The 14,861-nt window shown below is 36.1% G+C and overlaps 1 long non-coding RNA gene across 6 annotated transcripts in view; it reads left to right on the forward strand.

The window, feature by feature from the left end:
* Positions 1-14,861, forward strand: part of LOC102155141 — a 75,615-nt gene that overhangs the window by 24,430 nt on the left and 36,324 nt on the right. The window contains exons 4-5 of one of the 6 annotated variants that reach the window (XR_005370368.1): positions 7,223-7,475; positions 10,749-11,462. The exons of 4 other annotated variants lie outside the window; for them this stretch is intronic. This is a non-coding gene — a long non-coding RNA (uncharacterized LOC102155141). Of the gene's footprint in view, positions 1-7,222; positions 7,476-10,748; positions 11,463-14,861 lie in introns of those variants that run through there. One more of the 6 variants, XR_005370369.1, reaches the window with a different exon arrangement.

Genomic DNA, 14,861 nt, shown 5'->3' on the forward strand with positions numbered 1-14,861 from the left:
GATCCTAGCCACTCAGACTGGTGTGAGGTGATAACTCACTGTGGTTTTGATATGTAATTCCCTGATGATTAGTGATGTTGACCATCCTTTCATATGTCTGTTGGCGATCTGCATGTTTTCTTCCTAAGAATGTCTATACAGATCCTCTACCCATTTTTAAATTGGATTGTTTTTATGCGTGTGTTGAGTTGTATGAGTTCTTTATTTTGGATATTAATCTCCTGTTGAATATATCATTTGCAGATATTTTCTTTTTCTTTTCTTTTTTTTTAAGATTTTATTTATTCGTGAGAGACACAGAGAGAGGCAGAGACACAGGCAGAGGGAGAAGCAAGCTCCATGCAGGGAGCCCTATGTGGGACTCAATCCGGAACTCCAGGATCATGCCCTGGGCCAAAGGCAGGTGCTCAACTGCTGAGCCACCCAGGTGTCCCTGAAGATATTTTCTTTCACTCAATAGGTTGCCTTTTCATTTTGTTGATCATTTCCTTCGCTGTGCAAAAGCTTTTCAGTTTAATGTAGTCCCATTTTTAAATTTTGCTTTTATTTCCCTTGCTTGAGGAGAGAGATCCAGAAAAATACTGCTAAATCCAATTTCTAAGAGTTTATTGCCTATGTTTTCTTTTAGGAGTTTTATGGTTTCAGGTCTTACATTTAGGTCTTCAATACATTTTGAGTTTATTTTTGTATATGGTATTAAAAAAATGGTCTTATTTCATTCTTTTGCATGTAACTGTCCAGTTTTCACATATCATTTATTGAAGATACTCTTTTCCTCACTGTATATTCTTGCCACCTTTACCATAAATTAGTAGACTATAAGCATGGATTTATTTCTGGGCTCTCTGTTCTGGTCTATTGATTTATGTGTCTATTTGCGCCAGTATCATACTGTTTTGATTAGTATAGCTTTGCAGTATAGTTTGGAATCTGAGCTTGTAATTCCTCCAGCTTTTGCTCTTCTTTTTCAAGATTGCTTTGGTTCAAAAAAAAAATAAAAAAGGAAAAAGATTGCTTTGGTTCCATACAGATTTTAGAATTATTTATTTTAGTTATATGAAAAAATAATATTGATATTTTGATAAGGATTGCATTGAATCTATAGATTGTTTTGGGTAATATTTTAACAATACTAATTATTCCAGTCCGTGAGCATGGTATATCTTATCATTAGTGTCATCTTCAATTTCTTTCACCAGTGCTTTATAACTTCCATAGTACAGATCTTTCACCTTCTTATTTTTTTCCCTAGGTATTTTATTCTTTTGATGCAATTGTAAATGGGATGATTTTCTTAATTTCTTTTTTCTGCTACTTTGTTATTAGTGTATAGAAATGCAACAGATTTATATACAATTCATTTTGCATCCTGCAACCTAAATACATTTATTTGTTCTAATAGTCCTTTGGTGGAGTCTTGAGGGTTCTCTACATACTGTATCATGTCATCTGCAGATATGACAGTTTTACATTTTCCTCCCCAATTTGGATGCCTTTTATTTCCTTTCCTTGTCTGATTTCTATGGCTAGGACTTCCAGTATTATTTTGAGTAAAAGCAGTGAGAGTGGGCATCCTTGTCTTGTTCCTGATCTTAGAGAAAACACTTTCAGCATTTCACCATTGAGTATGATGTTAGCTATGGGTTTGTCATATATGGCCTTTAATTCTGTTGAGGTATGTTCACTCTAAACCCACTTTATTGAGAGTTCTTATCATAAATGGATGTTAACTTTCGACGAATGTTTTTTCTATATCTATTGAGATGACCATATGATTTTTATCCTTTATTTTGTTAATGTGGTGTATCACATTGATCGTTTTGCTAATTTTGAGGCATCCTTGCATCCTCAGAATAAATCCCACTTGACATACTGAATGATCCTTTTGATCTATTTTTTAAGTTTTAATTTTAATTCAAGTTAATTAACATACTAATGTATTTTTTAATTCAGTTTGGTAATATTTTATTGAGGATTTTTGCATCTGCATTTACTAGGAATATTGGTTTGTAATTTTCTTTTTTTGTACTGTCCTTGGTTCTGGTAGAATGAATTTGGAAGCATTCCTTCCTCTTCTATTTTTTAGAATAGTTTGAGAAGAATAAGTACTAATGCTTCTTTATTTTTTTAAGTATATTTTATTTGTTTATTCAGGAGACACACAGAGAGAGAGGAAGAGACATAGGCAGAGGGAGAAACAAGCTCCCTGCAAGGAGCCTGATATGGGACTCGATCCTGGACCCCAGTATCATGCCCTAAGCCGAAGGCAGAGGCTCAACTTCAGAGCCCCTGAGGCATCCCCTAATTCTTCTTTAAATGTTTGGTAGAATTCACCTGTCAAGCTATCTGGTCCTGGGCTTTTGCTTGTTCAGAGTCTTTTTTTTTTTTTTTACCAACTCAATTTTATTACTAATAATTGGTCTGTTCAGATTTTCTATTTCTTCCTGATTCGGTCTTGGGATATTGTATGTTTCTAGGAGTTTATTTCTTCAAGGTTATCCAGTGTGTTGGCATATAACTTCTCATAGTTGTCTGTTATAATTGTTTATGTTTCTGTGATGTTGGTTATAACTTTTCTTTTGTTTCTGATTTTACTTATGTTATCCCTCTGTTTTTCTTGATGAATCTGGCTAAAAGTTTATCAATTTTGTTTATCTTTTCAAAGAACCAGTTCTTGGTTTCATTGATCATTTCTGTTGTTTTTTAGCTCTGTTTCATTGTTTCTGCTCTGATCTTTATTTAGTTAGAGCTTTCCACTAACTTTAGGCTTTGTTTTTCTTTTGGTAGTTCCTTTAGGTGTAAGGTAACTTGTTTATTTGGGATTGCCCATATCACTTCTGTTCCTGGAAAAAATTCTATGATCACTGTTCCTCTGGCATGTGTCCTAAAATTATAGCCTAGGCACTTTCAAAGCTTCTCTCCTGGATCTCAGACCTAGTGATACAGCATGCTGGTCCTTTAGGAGCCAAGACTCAGTTTTCTATAGTCCTCTGGCTCTTCTAGTGTTAAGCCCCACTGATTTTCATAGCTCATGGTTAAGTTCACTGATTTTCAAAGCCAGACATTGTGGGGGCTTGTCTTCCCAGGCAGGTGCCCGAGGCTGGGGTACTCATTGGGGAGCTTTATCCCTTGCTTCTCCACATCAGTAGGTTGCTGTACTAGTGGTTTGGTTCTTCGCCAAGTCTCTACCCTTCCTATTTTCTTGATATGGACTTCTCCTTATGACTTTACCTGTGGAAGATCCATTCTGCTAGTCTTCATGTCATTTTCAGAGTGAATTGCATTACATGTACTTGTTGCCTTCATGTGCCCATGTGAGGACATAAGCTCAGGATTCTCCTACTCTGCCACCTTCCCCTGCCTATTGGTGAGCTCTGCTTTCTGTAACACAAAATCATTCTTGTTCATACATCATGATTGTTACTATTTAAACAGGAGAGTATTGTTAGCATTAGTGGACATTTTATTTACAAAGGAAGCTACCTTCTGAGTAGGGTTGCCATAGAGCAAATTCAGGACAACTCAATTCTTCTATCTACTTCTGTATTCAATCTGTTCTGATATTTGTTTTGGTTGAAATAAATTTAAAAAATCCAGTCTCATACACATATGTAATTGGAAAAGGAAGGAACATTTTAATAGTTTTTTTAAAAGATAATTGTGAATATTCTTCTTTGATATCACACCACTGAAACCTACAAGTGACGGTTTCTTAAATGTGGAATCTGAAATCATATGAATGGACATTCATATACTGTAACATTAAAAGCTACTGATATATTATGGTGACAAATACTGTAAGTTGTTTTCATTGAAGTGACAGACTTCACTAAGTTTTGAGACAATGTCTGCCAAATACCCAAGTCTGAATAACCACTCTTTGTCATTCTTTTTTAAGTTTTATTTTATTTAAATTTAATTAATTAAGATATAGTGTATTATTAGTTTCAGAGGTAGACGTCAGTGATTCATCAGTTACATATAACCCCAGTGCTCATTACATCAAGTGCCCTCCTTAATACCCATCACTCAATTATTCCATCCCCTCGCCCACCTCCCCTCCAGCAACCCTCAATTTGTTTCCTGTAGTTAAGAGTCTCTTATGGTTTGTCTCCCTCTCTGATTTTGTCTTATTTTATTTTTCCCTCTTTTTCCCTATGATCCTCTGTTTTGTTTCTTAAATTCCACATATGAGTGAAATCATATGATAATTGTCTTCCTGGCTTATTTCACTTAGCATAATACCATCTAGTTCCATCCACATTGTTACAAATGATAAGATTTCAAATTTTTTTGATGGCTGAGTAGTATTCCATATGTATATATAACCATATGTGTATATATATACATATAATGTATACACATTGCATTTTCTTTATCCACTCATCTGTCGATGGACATATGGCTCTTTTCATAGTTTGGCTATTGTGGACATTGCTGCTATAAACATTGGGGTGCAGATGCCCCTTTGGGTCACTACATTTGTATCCTTTGGGTAAATACCTAGTAAAGCAATTGCTGAGTGGTGGGGTAGCTCTATTTTTAACTTTTTGATCTCCATACTGTTTTCCAGAATGGCTGTCCCAACTTGCATTCCCATTAACAGTATAAGAGGGTTCCTCTTTCTCTGCATTCATCCCAACTTTTGTTGTTTCCTGACTTGTTTATTTTAGCCATTCTGACTGGTGTGAAGTGGTATTTCATTGTGGTTTTGATCTGTATTTCTCTGATTCCCAGTGATGTTGAATATTTTTTCATGTCTGTAGGCCATTTGTATGTCTTTGAAGAAATGCCTGTTCATGTCTTCTGTCCATTTCTTTTTTTTTTTAAGATTTTATTTATTTATTCATGAGAAACATAGAGAGAGAGAGAGAATGGCAGAGACACAGGCAGAGGGAGAAGCAGGCTCCATGCAAGGAGCCCGATGTGGGACTCGATTCCCGGTCTGTCTCCAGGATCACACTCCGGGCTGCAGGCAGCACTAAACGGCTGCGCCACCACCACCGGGGCTGCCCCTTTCTGTCCATTTCTTAACTGGATTATTTGCTTTTGGGTATTGAGTTTGACAAGTTCTTTACAGATCTTGGATACTAGCCCTTTATCTGATAAGAGATTTGCTTATCAGAATCTTCTCCCATTCTGTAGTTGTCTTGGTTTTGTTGACTATTTCCTTTGATGTGCAAAAGTCCCAGGAGTTCATTTTGTCTGTCATTCTTTCAAGTAAAAGTGTTGTTCCATATAAAAAGTGGCTTGTTCAACTCACAACTGAATCACATAAATCCTTTTCCTCAGGACAACCATTGTGCCTTGGTATGCAGCAGGAATGCTTTGTGCTCTTTGTATCATAGATTTTTAAAAGACATTGAAAAAAAAATAAAATAAAAGACATTGAATCATCAGCAGTTCAGATTAAATAAAATTAGTAATCATTGCTATTTTATCAAGCATATTATTAAATGAAACTCTTTTTTTTTCTTGTGAGTATATAACAGTAACCAATTCAATGGCTATTAGTATAGGCTGGTATCACTGCCTTGATTTCTATTAATGTACCAGCAATTTTACTGTCCATTACCTTTGTATTATAGTACAAATGTCAACAACAGTTTGAAAGGCAAATTATGTCTTAGTATTATTTTGGAAATAGTTTTGACCTTGCAGATATTTTGAAAGGTTTTCAGGGCCCAAGGGGTCTACAGACCACATTTTGAGAACTGTTGGCCAAGAGCAAATCTTACTTGTAAGTGGTAGCAATCCATTTTTCACATAATTTGCATTCACCCACAATTTTTCACAACTCTGTGAAGAGTCTATGGTCTTTTAACCAATACTGGCCTAACTGTTCTCACTAACCTGCTTACTGGTAATCATGACCCATCATATGCTGTTCTGGTTCCAGCTTATTTCCTCATTTCTAACCCTCCATTTTTCTTGCCAAAATAAAGATTACTGGCCTTTATTTTTGTCTGCCGAATCAAACCCCACATTAATTTTCTAATGATTCCAATTCAATTCTTAGTTTCGTTGCCAGGAATCAACCTAGCCCTTCAGGGTAGAATTTTATTGTATGTATGTATGTGTTTAATGAATTAAATAAATTCATTGATTTTAAAATGAATTTTCTGCAAATCTACTATTTCACTTGCTAGAGAGATAGCTTTTGCTTTGGGCCTTAAAGAGTGACATGATTTGAACAGGTGAAACGAGATTGTACGTTTTTCAAAGTATAAGAAATAATAATAATTGTATTAAGGTAAAAAAGCACAGGTACTGCTTAGGAAAAGGCAAGACGGATGCAGATAAGAGTAATCAAAGACAAGCGCAGAAAGGTACTAAGGGGTCATCTCATGGAAGGTGTTGAATGCCTAAGAGTTCATTTAATAAGCAGTGGGGAGCTACCAGAGATGTTTCAGGAGAGGCAGAGGTAATGGGGTAAAACAGACTCAATAATCAAAGCATTATTTGTGTATGATTTATTTGGCAACTGCCGATGAAAAGAATTTGATGGAGAAAAGAGACTAGAGGCAAAAAAACCAGGTTGGAGGTCTGAACTAGGTTGATAGCCTTAGAAGTAGAGATGGGTGGAAATAGATTTTGAAAACAATGAAGTAAGATCAGTAAGTGGAGAAGTGGTTGTGAAAAAATGATTAGAGCTTCAAATATGAGTTACTGGGAGAATGATAATACTATTCACAGAAATCAGGAAGTCAGAAAAAGGAGCGGTTTGTGTGAGGCAAAATGATGAGTTCAGTTCTCTACCTATTAGGAATATAAGTAGTATATTCAAAGGGAACTAATTTTATACCCTTCAAGAACTGGAACCTAACAGGTATTAAAAGATTGTGGTTATTAGGCGTATAAGTAGCTATACTCAAGGGGGAACTAATTTTATAGCTCTTATGAGAACTGAAACCCAATATATTAGAATATTACAAGACGATAGTTATAGTTGGACTAGTTTTATGTTGTCTCTTTACAATATAAAGGAAAAAAATGCAGTTGGTATTTTAATTCCCTGTGGAGTTTCTTTCTAGACATCTGTAGCTTTCCTGTGGTCCATTTATCACAAAGATATCTCTAATAAAGTGATAAATATTTATTGAATGATTAGCTTGTGTTATTTATTATGCTAAATTTTATCAGTCCATCCTCATAACAACACTTAAAAAGTATTATCTGTATTTTCTTTTTTTTAAAATTTATTTTATTTTATTTATGATAGGCACACAGTGAGAGAGAGAGAGAGAGAGAGGCAGAGACACAGGCAGAGGGAGAAGCAGGCTCCATGCACTGGGAGCCCGACGTGGGACTCCATCCCGGGTCTCCAGGATCACGCCCTGGGCCAAAGGCAGGCGCTAAACCGCTGCGCCACCCAGGGATCCCCTATCTGTATTTTCATAAGAGAAATCAAGGTGCAAAGAGGTTAAGTCACTTTCTCAAGGTCAAGCAAGAAACGGAATGACATTTGAAACCAGGTTCTGTGTGATTTCAAAGTTCTTGTTTCTTCTACTTTATATGGCTAAAGTATTTACGTGCCTTTCTCCTTTTCCTTTTCAGAAAATGAAAAGGAAATAGTGCCTTTTAGCATGGACTATTGGTTTTTACTATACGATTGTATCCAGAGATACATTTAGTACCTGCTCAGGATATCTATATTAAGAAAGTCTTGTGCTTAAAAAGGCTTGACCCTTATTTCTTCCAGTTTTATTGAGATATATTTGACATGCAATGCCGTATAAGCTAAAGGTGTATAGCATAATGATTTCACTTAAAAATATTGTAAAATTATTACTGCAGTAAGTTTAATTGCCATCCATCATCTTATATAGATAAAATTGAAAAAGAAAGTTAAAAAAATTTTTTTTCTCTTGATGAGAACTCTTAGGATTTACTCTTTTTAACAACTTTTCCAGGGCAGCCTGGTGGCTCAGCGGTTTAGCCTCGCCTTCTTCAGCCTAGGGCGTGATCCTGGAGACCGGGGATCCAGTCCCATGTCGGGCTCCCTGTGTGGAGCCTGCTTCTCCCAATGCCTGTGTCTCTGCTCCCCCCCCTCCCCCCGTGTATTCTCATGAATAAATAAATAAAATCTTAAAAAAAAAAACTTTTCCATAAATCAGACAGCTATGTTGACTATCATCATCATGCTGTACATCACATCCCTAGTACTAATATAGCTTGTAATTAGATGTTTTTACCTTTTGACCTCCTTCCTTCAATTCCCTTCTCCTTATCCCCTACTTTGGTAACCACAGATCTGATCGATTTTTTTTTATGAGCTTTATTTATTTATATTTTTAAGTTTAATTTTTATTTGTAAAGATTCTGCATGTAAGTGAGATCTTATGGTGTTTATCTTAATCTGTCTTATTGCCTATAGCATACTGCCCTTAAGATCTACCCATGTTGTCCCAAATAGTAGGATTCCCTCATTTTTATGGATAAATAACATTCTGTTGTATTTATATATGTAATAACTTTTTTACTCTTTCATCCATTGATGGACACTTAAGTTGTTTCCATGTCTTGGCTATTGCAAATAATGCTATGATGAATATAGGGGTACAGATATCCTTTTGAATTTATCTTTTTGTTTCCTTTGGATATATTCCTCGAAGTGGAATTGCTGGGTCATATGGTATTTCTATTTTTAATTTCCTGTTTAAAATACTGTTTTCCACCTGTTTACAATTTCACTAACAGTGCACAAGGGTTCCCCTTTCTTTACATTCTTGCCAATGTCTGTTATTGCCTGTCTTTTTGATGATGGCTGTCCTAACTAGTTTGAGGTGATATCTAATTGTGGTTTTTTTTTTTGCATTTTTAATGACTAATGATGTTAAACGTCTTTTTTTATGTACTTGTTGGCCTTTTATATGTCTTCTTTGGAAAAATGTTCAGATTTTTTGCCTATTTTTAATTGGATTATTATTATTCTTACAGTTATTGAGTTGTATGAGTTCTTTATATATTTTGGATGTTAATCCCTTATCAGATAGATATATGGTTTGCAAATATTTTTTTCCCATTCTGTGGGTTGTCTTTTCATTTTGTTGGTTGTTCTTTTGCTGTGCAACAGCCTTTTGGTTTGATGTATTTCTACTTGTTAATTTTTTATTTTGTTGCTAGTACTTTGGATGCCATATCTGAAAAATTTTCACCAAGACCCCTGTAAAGGAGCTTTTTTCCTATATTTTCTTCTATGAGTTTTGACTTTAGGTCTTATTTTTAAGTTTTTAATCCATTTCTAGTTAATTTTTCTAAGTGGTATAAGATAAGGGTCTAGTTTCATTCTTTTACATGTGAATATCACATTTTCCCAGCAGTATTTATTGAAGAGACTTTCTTTCCTCCAGTGAGGGGCTCTCCTTGGGGCATCTACTTTCTTCACTGGAATGACAATTCTTATCCTTTATTTAAGTTTTAAAATGTAACTATAGTAAAGTCATTTGAAAAATAATAAAAAAAATAGGTAAGTTCCTTCTAAAGCCACTTTAAATTTAGACAGCAGAGAAGGCTCTTAATAGCAAGTCTGAGCATTCAAGTGTGGAGGTTTTCCTCTAGACAGAGGATGATGAGTTGGAAATTAATGATATAATTAGCTTCTCCCACAGGATGCAATGAGCAGGGATCCAAGAAAGATATGCCTGTGCTGTCTTTTACATGCACCACCTGGCACTTGGTGCTCAATGATACAAGTCCTTTCCCTTTTGCATTTTACAAAATACTTCCACACATCTCATTTCATTTTTGTATATATTAAAAAGAAAATTACAAGGAATGAACTGTTATTCTTATTGTATTGATACGTAGGAATCTTTATTCGTTGAGGCTGAGAATGATTGGATAATTCTGCAGTTGAATCCCTCTAACCTGAATGTTCTGGATTTGCTAAATTGATCATGTAGGAATTGATCATGTGTCCCTCTGGCCACTGAGCTGTGATGATGACAAAGTCTGATAGGAAAGGTCTTCTTGCCTACGGTCCAAACTGAGCACTTTACCACTTAAGTAAAGACCCATGACACTTTCTGTGTAACACCATGGACTTCCCTTGTGCAGTGGCTGAGGACACTATTGTTAGTCCCTTTATTCCTAGGGTTGAATGGGTAACATTTTGTATTGAAAAATATACCAGTTGTTTAATTTGACAGAGTTCTTTTTTTTTTTTTTTTTTTTTTTAATTTGACAGAGTTCTTAAAGTTTCCTGGAAAGTCTCAGACATGAAGTGGAGAAGGTGGAGTTTCTAGAACTGAGCATTTGTATAAGTTAAAAATAGCTTTGAAAGTATATCAGACATAAAGAAAAGTGAAGCATCATGTGATCATGTCACATGAAGGAGACCTGCATGCAAACAGCATAAAAGGAAGATAGAAGATAAGGTTAACTAGATATTCAAAGTTCAGATGATAGAGGAAACTGACAAGGAAGATTATAAATTTTGACTGTAATTTTTTTAAAAAGATTTTATTTATTTATTTGAAAGAGAAAGAACATGGGGGAGGGGTAGAGGGAGAGAGAGAAGCAGAGTCCCTGCTGAGCAGGGAGCCCGATATGGGGCTCAATCCCAGGATCCTTGGGATCATGACTTGGGCCAAAGGCAGATGCTTAACTGACTGAGCCACACAGGCGCCCCTGACTGTAATGTATTTAAGAAACATTTGACTACTAGACTACTAGAAGGAAAGAAATTATTGACAAGGAAAGTCCTATAACCTTATTTAAGACATGTTGTTATGCCTTTATTTCAGGCTCCTTCATTCTGTGAAAAGGGAAGGAAAGCATAATGACGGAGTAACTCAGGAGAACTGCACACCACATGTTCTCCAAAGGAGAGTAGGAGGAGTAACTGTCAGAACGCTACGGGTGATTGGGATGCCTCACTGGCTCTGTCATTAGAGCCTGTGACTCCGGGTCTCAGGATTGTGATTTTGAGCCCACGTGGGATATAGAGATTACTTAAATAAGAAAAAGAAAACTTTTTTTAAGAAGAAGAAGAAGAAAAAAAGAACAGAATGGGTGAATTGTTCTTCCCTCAACTAGTGTAGACACTAGGAAACTAAGAAAATTTCCTTATTACACTAAATTGAGACCTTTACAAAATCAGAATCCTGTATATCATAAGATAGTTAAATTAAGCCCCCTAATATATAATCACCTAGAAAAAAACACAGTGACATCCTGAGTAAGCTAGAATACCTACAAAACAAATTTAAATAGATCTGCATTGGATCCAATATCTATATATCATACCTAATGTCTATATTCTACTAGTGCATGTAATTAATATGTATAAATTCCCTACTATATGCCAGGCACTGAGGATACAGTGTTCATAAGACAGATATGATCCCTGACCTCATGGAACTTGCAGTCTCCTGGGGAAAATAGACATTATTACATAAACAATGCGTTCATTTTTACCTGTACAACTTTGCAAAAAATAAATATCTTTTGAGGTTTTACGCTAGGTGTGGAAGATACCAAAACCACCGTCCTCAAGAAAGTGAAAGTTGAGTCTACTTGATGGGAATGCATTACAATTGGTAAAACATCTCTAATTACTACTTTTAGTGCTGGGCATTTCCATAACCTTTTAACATGATTCAACTCAAATCCCCTTCTTGCTCAAATTCCCAACTCAATCCACTTGCACCTATTATAGAATACCATTCCTTGTTACCACGGAAGGCAAATCGAAAGAGCCTGTGGATTTTTCCACTGAACTATTTCTCTGTCATATTGAACTTCAGCTGAAATGAAACAGACCTATTTCGTTTCTGTTTCAGAAAACAGAAAGCTGCATTTTCTTTTATCTAAGGGTTTATGGAATTCACAAGATCTGAAAAGTCTGTTTTAGAAAATGGCACAGTGGAGAGCTGAACATAAAGACCCTGGTCCAATAGCTTTATGTCTAGCACTTGTTCTTATGTGTTAACAAGAGTTTTGGATTGTAAGAAATGAATTACCTCACATTTATTGTTTAGACTCTCTAAGGCAATATAACTAGAGGTAAGGGTAAGCACACTGCTCTCCCTCAAAAAACATCAGAGGGACTATTTCTGAGTCATCAGACAAATATAATAAGAACTTATCTCTTGAGTTCACTCCTCTAAAAACAGGAAGGTTTCAGAGCATATGGAGCATTTCAGTTTCTGGTCCCAATTTTGGAGCCATATAATCATTCATCACATCTATTAGCTGACAATCAACAGTACAAGAAATTCAAGTCTTGGGACGCTTGGGTGACTCAGTCCATTAAGCATCTGCCTTCAGCTCACATCATGATCCCAAGGTCCTAGAATCGAGTCCCACATCAAATCCCACATTGGGCTCCCTGCTCAGTGAGGAATCTGCTTCTCCCTCTCTCTCTGCTCCTCCCTCCCCCACTTGTACTCGCTCGCTTTCTCTCTCAAATAAATAAATAAATAAATAAATAAATAAATAAATAAAATCTTTAAAAAAAATCAAAATGTCAGCACTAGTAAATGTTTCACTAAGACTGCAGCAATTTGAGATATATTACCTTTGTGAAATAATTTTAATAGTAAATAACCTTTTAAAAATTCATTCTGGGCTCCTCCAAGAAAAGAAAAATATAAAACCCAAAATAGCATTTCCTAAAAGATTCTGTAGTGTTCCAAAATTGGAAATGTGTGTTTATTTTTTTTTAAGATTTTATTTATTTATTCATGAGAGACACAGGAGAGAGAGGCAGAGACGCAGGCAAAGGGAGAAGCAGGCTCCATGCAGGCAGCCCGATGTGGGACTCGATCCTGGGTCTCCAGGATCATGCCCCGGGCCCAAGGCGGCACTAAACCGCTGAGCCACCCGGGCTGCCCTGGAAATGTGTATTTAAATAAAATTTTTTAAATGATAACAACCATTCCATGGAATGCTTTTTTTTTTTTAATTGGTGATTTTTTTAAAAACAAAAACCAACAACTCTAATTTCAAGTCTTTCTTGATTTCTTTAGTATAAATACAACCACCATGAACAATACCGAGTTACTAACCTGAAATCACTAAAGTTAGAGTTAGAAGACATGTGCACAATCAGCTCTTAGGAGTCTGTGGGAGTGGGCTCCAGCACCCACTGACTGTGATCCGGGGAAAGATAAATATTAATTTATTTTCTGTTAAGGAGCCAAAGACTACATTTTTATCTGATATGGTTCCTAGAAAATCTAGTTTTTGGAATTATACCTAAGTTTGATTTTAATATTTTATCAAACTCAAGATTCCTTTTATAAATCTTTTCAATGTTGTACCGTTGATGTGATTTAGGTTTAAATGTGTCAATTTTCCCTAATGAGAAATACAAAGATGTAAATGTTTGTTAGCAAGACAGTGATATTAGAAAGATTTATGTTGCTCAACTTGGCAGTAATGTTTCTTTTCCATTGGATGAGGTAAATTTATATTTAAATTTATATTTATTTATGTCCACCAGATGGCAGACATTTCACAGCAACCTTACTAAAGGACATCTTCATTTTTGCAAGGCTGAGCAATAATTTTTGAAGATTCTAAAGGAAATTAAAAGCACTTTGATTAAACAAGAAATGCAGAAGCACATTTGCAACTTGGATGTACTCTCATTCCCCACCCCACCCCACCCCCCTCCTCCAGCCCACACTACTTCTTTGGGTTCCAGAAGGCATTATGTGACTGCGCTTTTCTGAAATATTTTTCATTATGGAAACATGTCAATTTGAACATGGTTAAAATTGAACTTTTCTTCTCCTTCACTTCTCTTTCACCCTTTCTTTCCAGCTGCTCATTTAAGAAACCTGGAAATCACCCTTGATAATTCCACTTTCCCTGCCTTTTCTATTGAATTCATCATCAATCCTACTGATTCTTATCTGTCATTTTTCCTTGGGATGATTGCCATAGTTTCCTAACCCATCTCCCTTCTCTTGTCCACACAACAGAAATAGCATTGTTTTAAAAATGTAAATCAGAACATGTTATTTTTTTCTTAAATCCTTCAGTGGCTTACATTAACTTGAAGAAATTTTTTTCTTTCAATGTTGATTTTTTTTTCCTTTTAAGGTAATTAGCTTCTTACTTATTAAAACAGTCTCAGGGCAGCCCTGGTGGCTCAGTGGTTTAGCGCCACCTTTGGCCCAGGGCGTGATCCTGGAGACCAGGGATCGAGTCCCATGTCGGGCTCCCTGCGTGGAGCCTGCTTCTCCCTCTCCCTGTGTCTCTGCCTCTCTCTCTCTCTCTCTCTCTGTGTCTTTCATGGATAAATAAATAAAATTTAAAAAAATAAAATAAAATAAAACAGTCTCAGAATAAACTAGTGAATGTGAGCAGATAAAAGGAAAAGCAATAAGCTCCAATAATTCCACTTGATGCAGCTACTTGGTTCTGTAGTATAGTGCGGGTGCTCTCAACAGAAAATATAAGTTGTTACTTTAGTGTCCCTAGGATCATAATGTACATGCCACCTACCATAGGCAGATCTTAGGATATTATTTTGAGGGTATGGAATTCTCCTGAGAGAAATTGTGAAGGGAACTTAGGAATGATGGTTAGATCAGAAAACAATAATATGGGGATCCCTGGGTGGCTCAGAGGTTTAGCGCCGCCTTCAGCCCAGAGCCTGATCCTGAAGACCCAGGATCGAGTCCCACGTCGGGCTCCCTGCATGGAGCCTGCTTCCCCCTCTGCCTGGGTCTCTGCCTCGCTCTCTCTCTCTCTCTCTGTCTCTCATAAATAAATTTAAAAAAAAGAGAAAACAATATTAAGAGCTTTTGACTAGAAAATGTTGAGATACATCTGCCTCAGTTCCTTGGGAGGATTCTTCACTGTTCCAGTTACCTATTGCTGTATAACAAACCACCTCAACTCAG

Source organism: Canis lupus, chromosome 15 (assembly GCF_011100685.1).
Source record: "Canis lupus familiaris isolate Mischka breed German Shepherd chromosome 15, alternate assembly UU_Cfam_GSD_1.0, whole genome shotgun sequence".
In the NCBI taxonomy this organism is placed as follows: Eukaryota; Metazoa; Chordata; class Mammalia; order Carnivora; family Canidae; genus Canis; species Canis lupus.